This window comes from Rattus norvegicus, chromosome 17, assembly GCF_021556685.1.
Source record: "Rattus norvegicus strain SHRSP/BbbUtx chromosome 17, alternate assembly SHRSP_T2T, whole genome shotgun sequence".
Classification (NCBI taxonomy): domain Eukaryota; kingdom Metazoa; phylum Chordata; class Mammalia; order Rodentia; family Muridae; genus Rattus; species Rattus norvegicus.
This window is the reverse complement of record NC_141550.1, coordinates 16290627-16309283: the sequence shown is the minus strand read 5'-3', so window position 1 is coordinate 16309283 and position 18657 is coordinate 16290627. Positions and strand designations below refer to the sequence as shown.

The following is an 18657-nucleotide window of genomic DNA, read 5'->3' as shown; positions in this document are numbered from 1 at the left end:
GCCACACCCCATGTGATAGTCAGACATGGTGATATCAAGATACCTACCACCTTCTCTGAAATTCTCATTTAACCCAGTTCCCTGTATCTTTATCTGCTAACTGTGTGGTCTGCCATAGACATCTGAATAGTCTGCATGATCTCTTGTCTGTTATCAGCTCGCCAGGCACCGGTGGCACAAAATCTCTCAGGACTCCCCTGGGAACTGTCCCCAACAGACAACAGCCTTGTCCCAGAATCTCAGTCTTGCTCATTTGAGATGGGAGCCATACTTTAGCTACTGACTCTCTACCGTCCCACATTTAGACTTTGCTCTAAATGTGTTTGTTGAAAATCAGAGCCAGGTGCGGTAGCTCACGTGCGCTTCCAGAACTCAGAGGCGGGGTGAGAGGGCTGCTGAGTTCCAGGGCAGCATAAACGACATTGCCAGACCCTGTCTCAGAGCAATGATGATGATGATGATGATGATGATGATGATGATGATGATGACGACGACGACGACGACGACGAAAAAAGTTGTAAATTTATGAAAACTCTAAATATAAAGTTTAAGAGTTTGAATGTCAATGTATGACTGAATTATATTCAAAAGTTTGGCTTTGACTTATGACAATAATACCCTACTTCCAGAAAGTTCAGTATAGGGGGGATAGGCCTTTAAAATTAAGGAAATTGCAGAGCTAGGAAAAATCGAACCTCACTAAGTGAGACTCTAGTCAAAGCCACCACAATGCTTCACCTCCTTCTCCTCCCTTGTTTAATCCCAAGTGTATATTCTCCACACCCTTCTCAAGGACAGCTTTCTTTCATTCTTCTTTCATGATTTACATCTTCAGTTACACATGGGGTTTCTTCTGGTCACTTCCCAAAACTTATCCAAGCAACACGCATGTGCATCTGGCAATGTGCACACACACTAGCACACCCGAGAGAACTGGGTGTATCTGAACACCCTTCCTGAGGCCGCCTAGAGCCAACATGAAAATATATCAAACCTACCAAGTTACCAGGGTTGAGAGAAGCAAGTTGACTCAAGGATATCTTTTTATTTCCCAGCCCAAATGACAAATATGAAACTTTAGCATGGACTCAATGCCCCAGAAGAAACTGGTGTATAATTCTTTCATCTACACGAGGTTGTCAGACTATCTAGGTATATGCTGGATTTCTCTCAGTCACCCCATCCCCACTTTTCCCCTTTAATTTCCTCCTCTTCCATCCCCCAGCCTCTCCCACTAACTCATGAGGCAGCAGTGTTCCCAGCATCTGAAGTCATCCATGCCAGGATCTGGCTGAATGATACAAGATGCTTGTCCATTTCACAACAGTGCTTCTCCTACAGTGGGACGGCTACTGCCTTCTGGAAGATTATCCGAGTGAGGTCAAGGAACTCGCTTAGCGCTGTGTGCTGTAGCAGAGCAAGGCCAGTTAATAGTCTGAAACAAGAGATAGTCTTTCTCCCTCGTAGGCTTAGATTTTTCTCCAAACCTGCTTTAGTTAGGGTTCTTAAACACTTCAACCTCCCTTCTAACCCACTAGAGCTTGGAGAGAAAGAAGGTTAATAGGAAAAGGTTTGTGAACTTTTTCAGAAGTAGTTCTTTAGGGCAATTTCATTCTTTGTTGTCTGGATGCCAGCAGAATACCAAACAGGAATCCATAACTGTGGCTTGATTCAGAAGAAACCACAAGGCTCCGCCCATTCAGCAAGAGTCAATGGAAGCAGCAAAAATCAGTCGAAATACCACAAGTTCTTTGGCACATTTTTCTCTATAAAGTGAAGATCAACAAAGAGCAGAGAAGACCAGGGAAGACCAGTGAAGACCAGTGAAGCGTTGAATGGTGTTGCAATGCAAGAGGGTCCTTTCACTATTTGTGGGATTCCATTTATACGCTTTCCAAACATCACATGCCCGCTCACATGTCTGCTTCAACAAAAGATCCTCACCTGTCTGTTTCAGCAAAACATCCTCTCTCAAGATAGCCTCCGAAAAAACATCACATGACACAACTGAGTTTCCAAAGAAACCAAAAATTTCCACTTCACTCCCTCCACACGCAGTCTACCAAGTCTCTCACAGACAGCACCGCAACCCAGTAGTTATGAGTGAGTCTGTTTACAATGAAATTATAAAGTCAAGCTACCATTCAGTGCCTCCATCTCTTCAAATCAACATTTTACAAGGTCTCTTCTGGGTTCTCTCTGCGCGTGAAAATCAAAATCATGAGAATTCAGAGGAGCGTAGCTAACCGTCAGGAACTTGGACAAGTCAGGAGTTGCCGATCATGTTAAGACCTGTTGGGCGAGCCGATCAGGCGTCCGATTGATTCCGCCAGTCTGAAATGCCTGGTGGTTTCTATGCTCCAGATAAGCACAGCTGTAATCTCCCCCATCCAGAACATACTCACAGATCACAGCTGTGCAATTCAGGTAGCATGCTCCCCTTGTTTAGATTTGTTTAACATTGTTAAATATATAGTCAGACCATCTGCATGGTATTTTTTTAAAATTGGAAATTACAACCATAACTTCATTTTTATATATCAATAAACTAAACAGCAAAATTTCAAAGGGATCCTTCTGTACCCAGCACTGAGGCAGAATGCCTGTCCCACGCCACACCACAGCCTAATTGCACACTAATTGGACAAACGTGATTAAATATTTCAAGATCTTTACTAATTGCCTCTATTTTAGCTTTAAAATTTGCTTGCCACCAACAAATTTAATGACACTGGTGTCTAGTCATCAGCAAAAAGCCCAAGAGTTGCTCTTTAAAATGTACCTAGTCAGAATATTTACTGATTGTACATTGTCTCCAATGTAGCTTAATTAGAAATCCAATCAGTTCGCTAAGTCTAATTATACTTGATTTGTAGATTCAAACTATGATCCATAATGAAGCCAAGTAGCTAACAGTAAACGTGCCTAAAATGTAACAATAAAGGAAATATTTTTTTTTCAATACATGCCATGTCACTTCAGGGAATCGAGTGGCTCACACACATTCTTTCAGGGTGGGGCTTTCAGAGGTTTGAGACTTGCAGAGTTTCCCTGGACCAGACTCCATCCCATTGGTAAAACCTGCCATGGAGGACTGAGGCCAAAGGCAATTTCTGTATCTCTGTATTAGAGATTAGGAGGAGAAGAGGATGTTCGTGCGTGCAGACTCAGGGAGGAACTCCCAGGACATTGTTTCCCTCAGGGAGGAACTCCCAGGACATTGTTTCCCAGGCTCCTTGACGAAATGGATACAGTTAAAATAGACACACACAGAGAGGCCATTATTGCTGGGAAACTGACACACCCAGGAGTTTGATTCAACTATCTTGAGAAATGCCTTCTCCGGTGGCTAAAACCTATAGTGTTTGTATGCATGTGGATTCAGATGGGTGTGGTTATGTCTGCACACAGCACAGCGCTACAGAAGCCTACTCTGAGGTATTTGCAATAACGCGTCACCAAGTCGTAGCTCGTGAAGACAGCCTGGATGGAGCAGAGAGAGGGCGCTTTATTTGTATTTATTTTTATTAAGCAGATGAAGTTTGCAACTCCACTGACCTCGAGCTCCATCATTAGAGATAGCATAGTGCAGAGAGACCAAAATACTCATCATTCTGCACCCCAAAACCTCCCCCTTTCTCTGGGCATTTACCTAACGCAGCCGTCATTCTGAGCCCTGAGCAGATCTGTGCCAAGCTGCTCCCCCACTTTGCAATGGTCATCTGCCAAAACTAGTGTTTCGTGGCTGTGAGAACATGTGTGGCAATGACGCTTCAGAACAAACCTCAGGAGAAAATCCATTTTACTTTCCACCTGAATATGATGGGACAGCTCAATAGGAGAGCCGGAAACAAGGGGGTGGACATCAAAGATAAGTAATTTCTAAGCTTATGGGACAATATTATAAGTACAATGGGAGATAATTCCAAATAACTCTGAACTCTGAATTACTGTTGAATGTTCAACCATAGACTTTTACAGCCCTGAGTGCAGATCCCGCAAACACGTGGAAATTCTGGGCATGGTGGCACATAGCTGTAAATCCAGCACTAGGGGACAGGAACAGACAGATGGCTGGGTCTGGCTGACCAACCAGCTAAAAACAATGATTTGTGTCTAGGTTCATTGGGAGGCCCTATCTAAAATAATGAGGGGGCCCTTGGTGCCAGGGAGGCTTGCTGCCCCAGTGTAGGGGGATGCTGAAGGGTGAGGTGGGAGAATGTGGGTGGGTGAGGAACATTCTCATTCAGGAAAAGGGGAGGTAGGAGAGTGGAAGTGAGATGGGGGGACTGGTGGAAGGGGTAACCAGGAAGTGAGGTATCATATGAGATATAAACAAATAGAATGATTAATTTAAAAATAATAAAATAAAAAATAAAATAAATAAAGAGAAAATAAAGACAGTGGAAATCAGCTTCTGGCCTCCACATCAGCACATACAGGTAAGTGCACTGGCACACACATGTACACACACACACACACACACACACACACACACACACACACACTGAAAACGGCCACTGGATGGCACATTGGTAAGGACAGTTGCTACCACGTTTGAGAACCCAAGTTCTATGTCCTAGCCACTCATGGTGAAAGGAAAGAATCAATCCCTTCGAGCTGTCCCCTGGCCTCCACAACACGCTGTGGCATACTCATGCCCATGGTGCACACTCACAAACACTAAATAAATGTAGTTTTAGAAAGAACCAAACCTCCCCTCTCATGTTTGTGTTGCTTCTGTGTGTGCGCGCATGCACGCTCCTATATGATTTGAAAGCAGCTGTGGCTGGTACTTTTCTTCCCAGTGGTTTAAGAGCACCTTGAGGAATGTCCTGAGTCTTGGGGGAGGGGGTTCCTTTTGCCTGTGGTTCGTCGCCCTATGCAGCAGTATCCAGCCGACGTCTTAGATTTTTACTGGGCAGTGCGGCTCTGCATTTCCCCTGTCCTCTAGCCTAAGGCTTCATTAACTCAGCATTTGAACAAAATCTGGATAACGGAGTTGCTGTCTTGTTTCTTTTCTGGCCGGAACACAGTCACACTCTTTTGAATCAACAGAAAACGCCCTCTTTGATTAGCTAGCTATCACAGCACAGAGCATCTTGCCTTTATCTCCCTTCTCAAGGTCTGACTGTCTGCTAACACCAAGATTCTCCAACTCCACGAGCTGTGCAAGTGGAGGAGACAGGGGAATGTTTCGTTTCTCTGGACCGAGGCACGCTTCACTCTTCACAATGCCAGGAACTGTTTTAAGAAATGCGTTTTCCCCCTTTTCCCCCTCCAAGGCTTGGTTTTATCTTTTTTCCCTTCTTATTAATAAGGCCTAGCCCCTCGTTAACATGCAGCCGGGACTTAATGAGCCTTGCAGACTCCTGTAATTTCTTCACTGTTGAAAATGCCTGACACTAATCTACGCCATTTATACTAATAAGAGGTGGATCAGCTGATATTGGGTGCGATGAAAACCTGCTAAATATTCTTTATTGAATTGCAGAGTCCTTCCCCACTTGCCGCATTGCAGAGGGGGTGTCTACAGCCGTGGCCTCCACGTTCCGTGCTCTGAAGACTTTGGTTTGAAGAAATGAAAGATGGAGTCAGAAGTCTAATGCCCCTTCACGAAGGTTGGCCATACTGACTTTCGGACTTTGCCTCCCGAAAGCCATTGTTTGGGTGGCTTCACGAACTGAAAACTCGGTGTCTCCCATTGAAATGAAAGGGAGACCAAGATCTGACCCAAAATATGACGGGCATGCTGTGTGCAAAGCAAGGCTTGCACAGCTCTTATGAGTTTCATTCGCACCCCAAGAACGCTTGCTAATTGATAAAGTAACAAATAGCAAGAGAAAAAGACTAATGTGTCGACTACCATGTTGCTATTATGTTAAGAAAAACAACTATTTTTAAATCTTGCATTACTGTTCCTCACCCCACCCACACCCCAACCCCCCACCCTGCCACCCCCCCCCCCCCATGCGATGATTGCTGGGTTTGTGTTGCTTCTTTTACTTGTCAGGAGACACAGGACTGAGGAGGCCGACTGCAGGTGTTAGCGAATGTTTTCAACACTTTGTGTCAATACCTGGTTTTGGCTCAGACATCACAAACCAGGGGGTGCCTTTAAAAACATTATTTAAAATCCCCGTATTTGTTCAAAGCAGTCAGCTGTTGACCCAGCATCCTTGGAGACATGAACCAGAGGCTGCTGGCTCCGGGGACCTGAACTCAGTACTGGTCCACGTGCACTGCACCCCACCGGCATTCCCAGCCCCCAGGAAGTGAGCTCAGCCAGGCGAGATGAGTCTTCTGAGGAAAGTCAAGGACACCTTGAAGATTTCCTACTGGCTTTACAGGTATCTGACCAAACGGTTTGCAATGGGGTAGCAGAGTGATCTGGAAGGCAGAAGTGAGGTCAAGTGTCAATTTTTTACCCATGCCTGTAGGTCCTCTGTGCTGCTGGCTTTGTTTCTCCTACCAAGGCTTATGCCTGAGAGCAGATCCTAGCCAGCTACTTGAGGATGCAGAAAGAATGCACACTCATTGACATTCAGACATATCTTACACACATTTGACTATCTCTCGACTATCTCCTGACTGGCATCTCCTGGGAATGTGTTTTGTGTCTGAGAGCTCTATCTTCCAAATATCTGTAAAAAAAAAAATATATATATATATATATGTGTGTGTGTGTGTGTGTGTATGTATGTGTGTGTATATTTGTGTATATGTATGTGTATGTATGTTTGTGTATATGTATATATATTTGTGTATATGTACATGTATGTATATATTTGTTTATCTGTATGTATGAATATGTTTGTGTATCTGTATATGTATATATTTGTGTATATGTATATATATTTGTGTATATGTATATGCATGTATATATTTTTTGCATATATTTGTATATATATTTACCTGTATATACACAGATATATATACATATATAAATATATATATGTAATTTTTTCCAGATTTTAAAACATCTTTTGACTTATCCCTTAAGAGAATAGTGAAACCCTGCCCTCTCCCCCCTGGACAATTGCTTTATCTATGCCTCGTAAAATCTCTTGCCTTGTAACCTTTGCCAGCACGGGTGCAGTAACTCCCTAAAGAATCACAGCCTGGCTGGAGGTGTGATTGAAACTGACTTGGCTTCGCTTCAGGATCCAGTGCCCTAGCCCTACTAAAGCACCTTCTCTAATCTTGTGCACTTAGGCAAAGCAAACAAAATAATCTGCCAGGAAACAGTAATGGCCCGGTGTCAACAGCAACGCCATTGGTATTAACTGTCCTATTCCTATTACCTCATTCCTTAAACCCAATCAAACTTCAATTCCCACTCTCCAGGGGCTGGATGTTAATTAGAAAGAATGCATGTTCGTATGGACCTGTGAGTACGCCTCCTTGCCCCTTCATGCGGTCACACACACCTCCTGCATGCGTGTGCCCATACAGATGGAGGTCTCACTGCTAATTAATTTAACTTGCAAGAGCCCCGTGTTTCTGGTTTGTCATGCCGACTCCCAAAAGCACACATTCTGCACACACATCTTCTGCCCTGCATCTTGACATTTTCCAACAGATGTTAGCTAATGTGGTTGTAGAAGGTTTGCTGGGGATGCTGCGAGCCCAATAAATCTTCCTCTTAAGCGCAGGCACTCCAGCATCCCAGCATCTTATACCTATAATACATTTTAATTACTTGGCTATTCAAATTATACTAAATTAGGTTTGCGTAGAAGAGCGCCGCGGATTTCTCGAGTTACATTTAATCCAACACAAACAACACAAAATCGGTGAGTGCGCCTTCACTCGAACTCGCAGGAGCCGAGGAAGGTCTGACGTCTTTAAAATTATTAAGTGACAAAGATTGCTAGCTCTAAAGGTTCTACTTTGCTTCCCCATTAGCCATTTAGGTGACAGCTGCTGTATTACGCATAAAGATGAACCATTCCTTGAGGGATGATAGCGGTTCCGCTGTGACGCTGGTGGCATAAAGCATTATCAGACCATGGCTGTGCTTGGAGCCACCAAAGTCTCCTAGGCACCTATCAGTACCCTCATTATCTGCATCACAGAGTGCCGGGGATGAACACTGCCAGGCCTCACAGCTTCGCAGCTCATTTGAGAAGCGGAAATTAAATGTCCCAGGAGAGAAAACAGGCGCACTGTAGCGGCGTCTGTGCTCTGCACCAATAACACGTCGACCGCCGCAGCGCTGACTTCTATCTCATTAATTTAATAGGCTCCTGGAATGGGGATGGGGAGGAAGAGAGGCTTGACAAAAAGATTACTGAGCGGCACTGGCTTTGTGCGCCTCGCAAGCCCATAACCGCCCGAGCAAGGGACTTGCCGGAGGTATCACAGCTCTTGAGATGTTTGCTGGGGCTTCTAGCAGCGGTGAACCGCTTTAAAGAAGAAAAGGAAAGAAGAAAGGCGGGAGGGAGAGGGTGATCATGGAACAAGGGCAAAATTAGCTGAGTATAAACACGGTCTATGTCTGTTATGAACAGCATTCCTGGGTGAGGTGGAGGGAGCTGGGAAGGGAGAGGATAAAATGGGGATAAAATAAAATGAAGGCACTCTAAACACACAGCAGAGGAATTCCGTGTGTGTGTGTGTGTGTGTGTGTGTGTGTGTGTGTGTGTGTAAGAGAATGTGTATGAGTGCATGAGAGCACATGTATGTCTGCATGTAAGAGAATGTGTATGTGTGTGTGTGTAAGAGAATGTGTGTGAGTGTGTGAGACCACATGTGTGTCTGCACATAAGAGAATGTGTATGTGTGTGTGTGTAAGAAAATGTGTGTGCGTGTATGAGAGCACATGTGTGTCTACATGTAAGAGAATGTGTATGTGAGTATGTGTGTGTGCATGTATGTATGTAAGAATGTGTGTCAGTGTATATGAGAGCACATGTGTGTCTACATGTAAGAGAATGTGTATGTGAGTATGTGTGTGTGCATGTATGTATGTAAGAATGTGTGTCAGTGTGTATGAGTATATGTGTGAGTGTCTGTGTGTGTGTCTGTAGGAGTGTATAAGAGTGTGTGGGGGAGAGTACACATGTGTCAAGGGTTGTGTGTCTGTATGGAAGAGAATTTATGTGTGTGAGTGTACATGTGTGTGTCCTCACAAACCCTGTGGAAAATTGGTTTTTACCTCTGTGAAATTCGAAACTGGTTTCATTGCAGAACGATCAGCTCCCTTCTGATCAGAATAACAACCTTCCAAACAAAGCTGGAAGGAAGGGTTACTTAGATAAGTCCCTCCAAAGAAACTTATTCTCAGAAAAGACAAAACGCACAATGTCTCCGGGTGATAGAAGTTGTGGATTTTTCACCTTGAATAATCAGATAATGGCCTCAACTCTCGGCTGAGGAGGTCTGCCTGGCATATGGGATTTGGGTCCCTGCTAAACCAGAAAGACACAAAGCAGTCAGATTCCAAGATTATCAGCACAGATTCCTGCACACCGCATTTTTATTTTAATAACTGTTCTTCCTCCTTGCTGCTTGTTTAAAGGCCTCAGGGAAACAAAGATCAAAAAATCCAGTCTCCTGCACTTTGGGACATTGCTGATAATGGCTTTATGCGGCCTCCGGTTTTGTACCGGTTCAAAGCACCAAGCAAAATGTGATGACATTTGCGGCTCTGCAGAATAATGGATGGTTTTGGAGCATCCTGGGTAGAGCCCCAAGCAGCCTCTTCATATTCTAGCCCAGCGGGATCTCAGGGTGGTACAGTCATGCATGCTTCGGGAGAAATGGGGTTGGGTCCAGCCCCTGCATGGGTGTCTCTGCATAAGTCTCTGTCTTTTGAAGCCTGGATTTCCCTGTCAACCAGAGGAGAGGACGCCATGTAGTCAGTCAGTCTATGAAAATTTAAAAGTGATCCCTAGGTCCCTCCCACACAGTGTACTGACGGGCAATCGTTCTGATCTGATTAGACCCAGCACTGACTGATTCTCCTCTGGGGCCCCTGATGGGTTTCTGAAGGGGTATTCATGGAGTTGTTTTCTATCAGGGGGTCAACACTAGACCAAGAGCAACTGGAGGGAAAAGGCTCTGTTTTACCTTATGGTTTACTGTCCACCACTGAGGGAAGTCAGGGCAGGAACCGAAGGCAGAAATTTGGAGGCAGGAACTGAAGTATGCATGGGCCATGGGGGAAGCTCACTAAATCATGCCCCATGGCTTGCTCAGGTGCTCTCTCATACAAGCCAAGACCCCCTTCCCAAAGGTCTTACTACACACAGTGGTCAGGGCCTTCCCTCGTCAACTATTAATCAAGAAAAAGTCCCATAGGTTTGTTTGCCTACAAGCTTGTCTGATGGTGTCGATATTGCTCGCAATGGATGTTCCCTCTTCCCAGATGACCCTGTATCAAGTTGACAAAAGTCTAAGCCATCTGCTCATCACAAAGGAGCAAGCTGGCCGAGGGACATCATAAAGGACAAAATTGTGAACGATGGTACCATTAGGAGAAAGGGATCCCTGTGTGACACAAAGGGTCCCATGTCTCCTGGCCAGTCATCTTCATGCAACATGGGCGGGCCACAGGCAGATGCACATGCAGATCAGAGGAGGAGTGTGCACCCCAGGCCAACAGGGTGTCTCCGTGAGTTCAATGTCTACCACCTAGTCTGGGGACCTTAGGTCAATCCCTGGACCCACATGGGAGAAATGAACTGACTCCTGCCGATTGTCCATGACCTCCTTGGTGTCCACGAGCACGCAGGCCTATCCGCATATGCCAGCACATGCTGACAAAATGAATAAATAAAACATGATTTTTAAACAGGTTCCTTCGTATTAGAATTTCGCATATCAGAGATTCACGGAGTTCCTAAAGCCCAGGCACGGAATCAGGTCTGAGAGCGCCTGCTCTAGAGTGGATGTAATGTGACAGTTGTAGTGTCAGGCCTCTCTCTCTCTCTCTCTCTCTCTCTCTCTCTCTCTCTCTCTCTCTCTCTGTGTGTGTGTGTGTGTGTGTGTGAGAGAGAGAGAGAGAGAGAGAGAGAGAGAGAGAGAGAGACAGACAGACAGACAGACAGACAGACAGACAGAATCAGTCAGGGATGGGCTAAAAAGCAGATTTCTATAAATAACAGGTCACCAACAGTTTCTCTATTGTGGCCTTTTCTTCCTCCGGTCTAATGATATACTTGGATACTAAACCCTTTAAGGGTTGGGGCCAGCTCTGTTTCTGAGCCACTGGAATGTTGGGAAAAGAGGACAGACGCTGAGAGGACTCTGAATCTACCACCTCCATGCTGCAGGGGCAGCAGCAGACAGGGTGGGTTGTCCTGCTCTGAGCAAGGTACAGGGACTTGGCCCCACCCACTCCTGCTCACAGTTCTGGCTTTTCCTCTCAGTCCTTGTATGGCTACTTAACCTAGGTCCTCAGTTCTTCCTGGAAGGATCTGTGACCAGGCCTTTTCCCAGAATGAATTGTTTTCCTGATGCCCCCGTATGACGATTTCTGTTATCAGCACGATTAGATTAAGAAATGCCTAGGTGTTCATGGGCCATGTTTTTGCCTGTCTATGAGAGCATTTTTAAAGAGGTTAACAGAGGAGGGGAGATATCCTTGATGCCATCCAACAGACCAGAGAGGAGGGGGAGGATGGTCGAACACCCTCATTCTTTTTTAATTGGTTATTTTATTTATTTACATTTCAAATGTTGTCCCCCTTCCCAGTTTCCCCTCTGCAAATCCCCTATCCCATGCCCCTTCCCTCTGCCTCTATGAGTGTGCTACCCCACCCACTCATCCACTCCCACCTCACCTCTCTAGCATCCCCCTACGCTGGGGCATTGAGCCTCCACAGGACCAAGGGCCTCCCCTCCCACTGATGCCAGATAAGGCACTCCTCTGCTACATATGCAACTGGAGCCATGGGTCCCTCCATGTGAATTCTTTGATTGGTGATTTAGTCCCTGGGAGCTCTGGTTGGTTGATATTGTTGTTCTTATGGGGTTGCAAACCCCTTCAACTCCTTGAATCCTTTCCCTAACTCTTCCATTGGGGTCCCTGTGCTCAGTCCAATGGTTGGCTGTGAGCATCTGCATCTGTGTTGGTCAGGCTCTGGCAGAGCCTCTCTGGGGACAGCTATACCAGGCTCCTGTCAGCAAGCGCCTCTTGGCAGCGGCAATAGGAACACCAGCATTCTTAATCCACACAGATATAAGCTGCTAACATCATGCCTTTCCCGCCATGGTGGATGGGACCCTCAAACTGTGAGCCAATGTAAGTCTTCCCTCTCCGAAGTTGCCTCTTATCACATAGTAAGTCAGAGCAATGAAAAAGTAGCTCATACAACCTGATCTGCGGTGTCTAGCTGCAGCCTTTTCTACAACCTACCTGTCTCTTCTCTGTAGACACCACACTCTCGATGCTGCCATCTGCCCAGGTGGCCTGGTCCCCATGGACAGTACTGGCTATCCTTGCTCTGTCAGACTCGGGACATAATGAATACTCCGTAACTGATTTCTGAATAAACAGTAAACGGTAGCACATTGGGTAAAAAGAGGAAGATGAGAGAAAGAATAAGCAACGTGGAAAGAGACTGGAGCTGACCAGGGAAGACATGGCGGTACCCTTGCTACCTACTAAGAATTAGAATGAAGAGCAGATTCACTCTCCCTTTTCCAGCCCACTTCAGAGACAGATGTGAGTACTTAGGGACGGAAGCGAAATAGCCCACAACAGTCGCCATGACTGTGTCTCCCCCAACATACTATCATATATACCACATCTGTGTGCGTACTGTGATCATACAATAACGTGGGGTAAGGCCCTCAGATGGACTAACCGTCCCACCCTGGATCTGTTTAGCTTAGATAGCACAGGCATTCTTCTTCACAGCCCTCACTGAAGACCCAGGGATTTCTCTCATGTATAAAAATCTACTTCGGGAGCTGGGGAGATGGCACAATAGGTAAAGTGCTTCCTGGGTAAGCATGAGGACCTGGAGTTAGATCCCAGCACCCAGTTAAAGAAGTGGGTGTGGCCACTTCCTGTAACCTCAGCACTGATTGGACAGTCAGCAGGATGATGCGCGGACAGGAGGATCACCAGGCTTGCTGATGGCCAATCTAGATGAGAAAAGGCGTCCCACGTGCTTCCCACAATGACATATTGAAACCTCCAAAACCATGAGCCAAAATAACCCTTTTTTTCCCTAAAGTTTTTCCGTCAAGTGCTTTCGTCACAATGATGTGGAAAAAAGCAATAAATACAGACATAATGTTAGACCTCTAGTCAGTCTCGTTACATATTAATGCGGTGGACTTTTCTACGTTTCTAGCTAACGTTTAGATTTGTTTAACATGTATACAGCTATTCTTAGCCCATCATCTCCAGCCCGTCATGTCTCATACTGGCTCTGCTTTTCATGACCTTTCCACCCAGATAGCTAGTAGAAGGAACTTCCTCTGGAGTTTGCCTGGCGCGTTCTCTCAAGCCGACCATGGTTTTATGTTTTTTAGAAAGGGTGCAGGCAAAGTCAGGAGAGCCTTTCTCATCACCCTGAAGCACAGTGTGCAGGAGGCCAGCAGGGCTCAGCACTGCTTGTCACCAGCTGATCCCAGTGGTTTAAGACTGGTCCTGCCAGGTTTCCCTGTGGAAAAACTGCCGTTCTGTATTTCTCTTTGTTGTTCCTCAGAATACTCCACAGTTTGTAAGAGGGGAATGTAATGTCCCCTAGAGGCAACAGGATTAATATATAGTATTTGGAATTCTTTAAGGAAGAATTCTCTCTGCCTCCCACTTATTTATCTATTTAACCATTTGTCGCGATCACGCTGGACTCGTAAATATTCAACCCTTGAGGCTATGACCTAATAGCATCACTGTTCATGTTACTGCCATTTTGTATTTTCAGTCTGCAGATTTTTTTTAAATGGTATCTAGATTCTTCTCATCACTTAGACTGAATTACTTCACTTATCTTAAATTTTTCTTCTTCTGGCTTCCATGGTTGCATTAGGATTTAGGGGTCAGGTTTTCTATGTGGCGTCCAGAGACCATGCAGATGCCCATTATGAGGTGAAGATGTGAGACACCTCCCTAGTGTTCTACAAGACCAACAGAGCTCGCCTGCTTCCTACAACCCCTGTGATATTTAACCAAGCCCTTTCCTTCAAACCATCATCATTTCAAGTGAAGAAGAGTCCTTGCTTCATTTTTTTCTCTTTGACGCTATCAGAAGACACGAGCTGCACCTATAAAGGCAATGCTTGTGTAGACTTAACATCTACTATTGGCTCCTACTCATGCACAGATCAATTACTCTCCCAGATCAGGTCCTGGCCACAGGCAGACTGCTTCCAGGAATGTTCCTAGCAGCTCTTCATCTATGGGCTAATGAGGCAGCAGTAGCAGGAGCAGCAGCAGCAGCAACAGCAGGAGCAGCAGCAGCAGCAGGAGTAGCAGCAGCAGCGGCAGCAGCAGGAGCAGCAGCAGCAGCGGGTCATCACAGCGGAGGTTGGGGACGATGGTCATAAGGGGTCAGATAGCAATAGATGGAGTCCGTGAGAGGAATTTATGCATGGAAACACATGGCATCTCCACCTGGCAGCTAATGCCTTATTATTTGAATTCCTCTTCTCCAAAACTTTTCTGCCTTTTCTATGTAGTTCTTGAACTGCCTTAAACTTCACAGAGGGGAAAAAGGAATTTTCTTGCTTTCTGGTCAACTCTCTCTGTGTTTGCACGTGTGTGTGTGTGTGTGTGTGTGTGTGTGTGTGTGTGTGTGTGTCTGCGTGTGTGCAGGAGACCTGAAGTCAAAACAGATGTCTACTACAATATTGTTTTGCCTTATTTTGTGAGACAGCATCTCTCATTGAACCTAGAGCTGTTTTTGTTTGTTTGTTTGTTTGTTTTTATTTGCCTAGATGGCTGACTAGTAAGTCTTAGTATCCTCCAGCCTCCACTCCTTAGAATTAAGATTGCAGGTCCACGCTGCCAAACTTTGGAGTGGAAGTTTCTGGCTGTGTCACGTGATGCAGATTCATGTGGTGTTTTGCTGAGGCAAGACCTGTGAGAGGACGTGTAATGTTTGGAGAGAGTATAAATAGGAGTCAGCGGACAGTGACGGGCGCTTGCACAGCTAGCCTTGCAATACTTCAATGGTCTCAAATCTTCACTGATCTTCACTTTGCCGAGAGAGGCACTGCAGAGAATTCCTGACATTCTGCCTGGTCCTGGTCGCTCCTGTTGACTTGTGCCAATTTGGCGGAGGCCTGGTTGTTTCTGTTGAATGGTGCCACCATTGACAGATTGTGTTTGGTGACTCTTCTGAACTGGACTGCTGGTGTCCTGATGAACAGACTGGAATCACCCCAAAGAACTGCTTCTAAACAGGTCCACATCCCCTCATTCTATTTAACATCTTTTCTCCCCTACATTTGGATGGTGGGCTAGAAGTGAGGTCAACGCATTGAGAATCCTTATTAAAAGTAAGTTTTAAAAACTCTACAAAACCTGGCTTTTATTACATGAGTAATTGGGGATGCACTTTACCAACTGAGCCATACTCTCAGGTACAACTCTTTCTTTAATGTCTCTAAACATGTGAACACAGCCAGTATTGGTTCTCTTCTGGCGTTTTGAAAAGAGTAAGTCTTAGTTTCTCATAGTTTCTCATGTATTAAGGCTTCTGCCAGATGTAACCCTTTCCCCAAACACAACGCAAGAGGTCTCCCACTCTCTCTGTCAGCTTAGGCGAGACCCCCCTCAAATAGCCCAATATCCTTCATTGCCACACTGTGTGTCACCCTTTGTTATTATTCAGAGACTGTCATGGTTCCTGACAAAGCTGTGAATTCTTAGAGACAAGAGTTCAATATTTCATGCATTGATTGGTACTCAATAAACAGGTTTACCTTTAATAGATGGATGGACAGGTACAAGCACACAGTCCATCAACGTTTGTCCACAGTGAAAATCGTCTGCTATTGCTTTCCCATATAGACTCTGCTTTAAAAACCCATGGTTAGAGTTTCTAGACATTGACTGCTCATGAGAGTTTAGCACCCCGTACACTCCTAGAGCTTCCCTACCCACTTTCTCTCCAGTAATTCGAAACCACATGGAATAACTTTGAACAAATAGAGAAGTTTGGGGACTCGGCTCCTAATGGCTTACACCCAGAAGCAGCCACTTACCCCAACCTTCTGTTTGCTAATATAATGGTTATTCACAGATAAATCTGATTAGAACACATTTCTTAAAGATGTCTGTTCTGTTCTTAGCCCACTTCAGAGAGGAAAAGACTGTGTCCGAGAGCTGCTTTCTCTCACCTCCCTAAATATCTCATATACCGGTGTGCAGCCTGGCTGAATAAGCACCTGGGACATTAAGAGTAGTGATTCTATTTATAACAAAACGGAAGGGCTCTTGTTTAAAAGGAACATGTGCACTGCTGATTGTCTCTTAAATATCCTCTCAAAGCCCATGTGCTGAAGGCTTGAACCCTAGGGTGCTTCTATTATGGACTTTAAAGTTCTTTGAGGGCTGGGACCAATAGGTGGGCCTTTAAGTAGTGGGGGTCATGCCCTCTGTATGGCTTGTGGAATCCTAGCCCCCTCTGTCTTTTGCTGTGTTTCTTGGTCATATGGTGAGCAGTTCCATCTCATCTCACCTTCCTGTCACAATCGTGTTTGACCCAAGGTCTTGGGGCCAACGGACAAATGCACCAAACCCTTCAAAACCGTGAGCCAAAATAAACCTGCTTTTAGAACTGATTACAGCAGTTCTTGGTTAAAGTAGCTGTGATCGTTAAGCTTGCTGCCACCTTGCCCTGATAATGGAGTTTCCACAAAGACGTGGTGATTGGGTGTGTATGTCTGAAGTGCTTCCAGAGAAATTTAACTGAGACGGGGAGATGTGCCCTGAATGTGGGTGGCACCACGCCATGGGATACAAAACTGAACAGAAAGGAGGAAGCATGTGACTAGCATCTTTCATCTCTCTCGCTCCCTAAGTATAGATACAACGTGACCTCGCTCCCTAAGTATAGATACAATGTGACCAGCTACCTCATGCTTCTGTCCCCATAGCCAAGGCCACTTTCAATATGACGCTTGCCCTGCCGTGACGAACTGCTTCAAAAGAAACCTTGCTTCCTTCAGTTGTTTCTGTCAGGTTTGTCGTCACAGCCATGAGGGGAAAAAAAAAAAAACACTAACACAGAGTGACAGAGAACTGACTAACAGACGAAGTATGTGATTTTCTTTGTAATTGACTTTATGCTTTAGAGCAGTCTTGGGCTCGTACAAACCTTGAGCCAGCAGTACAGAGAAACCCCGTGTGCTTCCAGTCCCCACCCTACCCCCTGCGCATACATCCTATTAATCAATACCCCAGCCAGTGTAGCCCATGCACTGCCAAAGATTAACTTGAATTGATCTCTCTCTGTCACTGAGTCCACAGCTGCCATTGAGGTTCACTCCTGGTGCAAACCTCACATTCCACGGATTGAGGGAAACCTGTGGTGATAGCAAAGTCACATCCTACAGAATAGTTCCACCGCACTGAGACCTTGGCTGTCTCTCCCTCCATTCATCTTTCCCTTCCCACTAAGCCTGGGTGATCATTGATGATTCTTATGGTCTCCATGGTTTCTGGGTCATCTGGAATCCTAGCTCGTGGTACCTTTTCAGATCACCTTACTTCACTTAAAAATAGCCATTTAGGACGTGTGTGTGTGTGTGTGTGTGTGTGTCTGTGTGTGTGTCTGTGTCTGTGTCTGTGTCTGTGTCTGTGTCTGTGTGTGTGCACGCACATGTGCACACACGAGAGTACTCATTACGTAAAGCTCAAATTTTTTAGTGCAGAATAATATTCCAATATCTGAATACAACACAAAGAATAAATTTCTAATAAAGTAGGATATACTCAACATGCACAAATCATTCATATTTGACTTGATGAACTTTCATTAGACAAACACTTCATGCAGCCAGCGCTCAAATCTGTCGAGAGGCCATTGTAACACAGAGAAGCACCCTGGTACTCAAATCTACTCCACATTCCACCTAGGATGAGCAGGGTCCTGACCTGAAAGACAGAAATGGTTCTGTCTGACTGGTCCCCTTAGGAAGTAGACTTAGGAAACATCTTCTTGTCAATAACTTAGCAACTAGTGATTTTCTCTCAAGTCAGACATGAGTCTGAATTAAAGAGAAAATGTAGTAAATACTGAGGATGATATTTATTTTCAGAAAAGGAGTCCCATTAGTGTCTTCCTGGAAGTGCCTTGTCTCTGCTCAGAACCACATGACCATGCATTGAGGATACCAAACTGAGCTGCTGACAAGTGGCAATTAGGCACACCGTAGGAGGGCAGTCGCTTCTCTAAAGCTAACATCCTATAGTAAAGCAAGATTAGACGGAATGGCGGGATGGCTTGCTGTGGACTGCTTTGCTCTCAGACTCCGGCATCCTTAGCAGGTGTAAGAATGAACCAGAGTAAAGCTCTCTGGGGAGCATCACAGATTTCCATCCTCTGGATGCCCAGCTCTTAGAGTCAGTGGTACTAAGCATCGTTATCAAAGCCAAAAACACAGAAAGAGTTAAGTTGTCCTTAACCTGTGGAAACGTACACAAAATGCATTTTCACACTCAGTACAGAGATGCAGCAACCCTTAGGT

The 18657-nt window shown here is 45.3% G+C and overlaps 1 long non-coding RNA gene across 1 annotated transcript; it reads left to right on the top strand.

Annotated features, from left to right (window-relative positions):
- The first annotated feature begins 5156 nt into the window (after positions 1–5156).
- On the top strand, positions 5157–15481 carry LOC148000035 (uncharacterized). Its single transcript, XR_015641154.1, has 4 exons — positions 5157–5215; positions 5495–5621; positions 6159–6350; positions 14303–15481. It is a non-coding gene; the product is annotated as an uncharacterized LOC148000035 (long non-coding RNA).
- The last annotated feature ends 3176 nt before the right edge of the window (positions 15482–18657 follow it).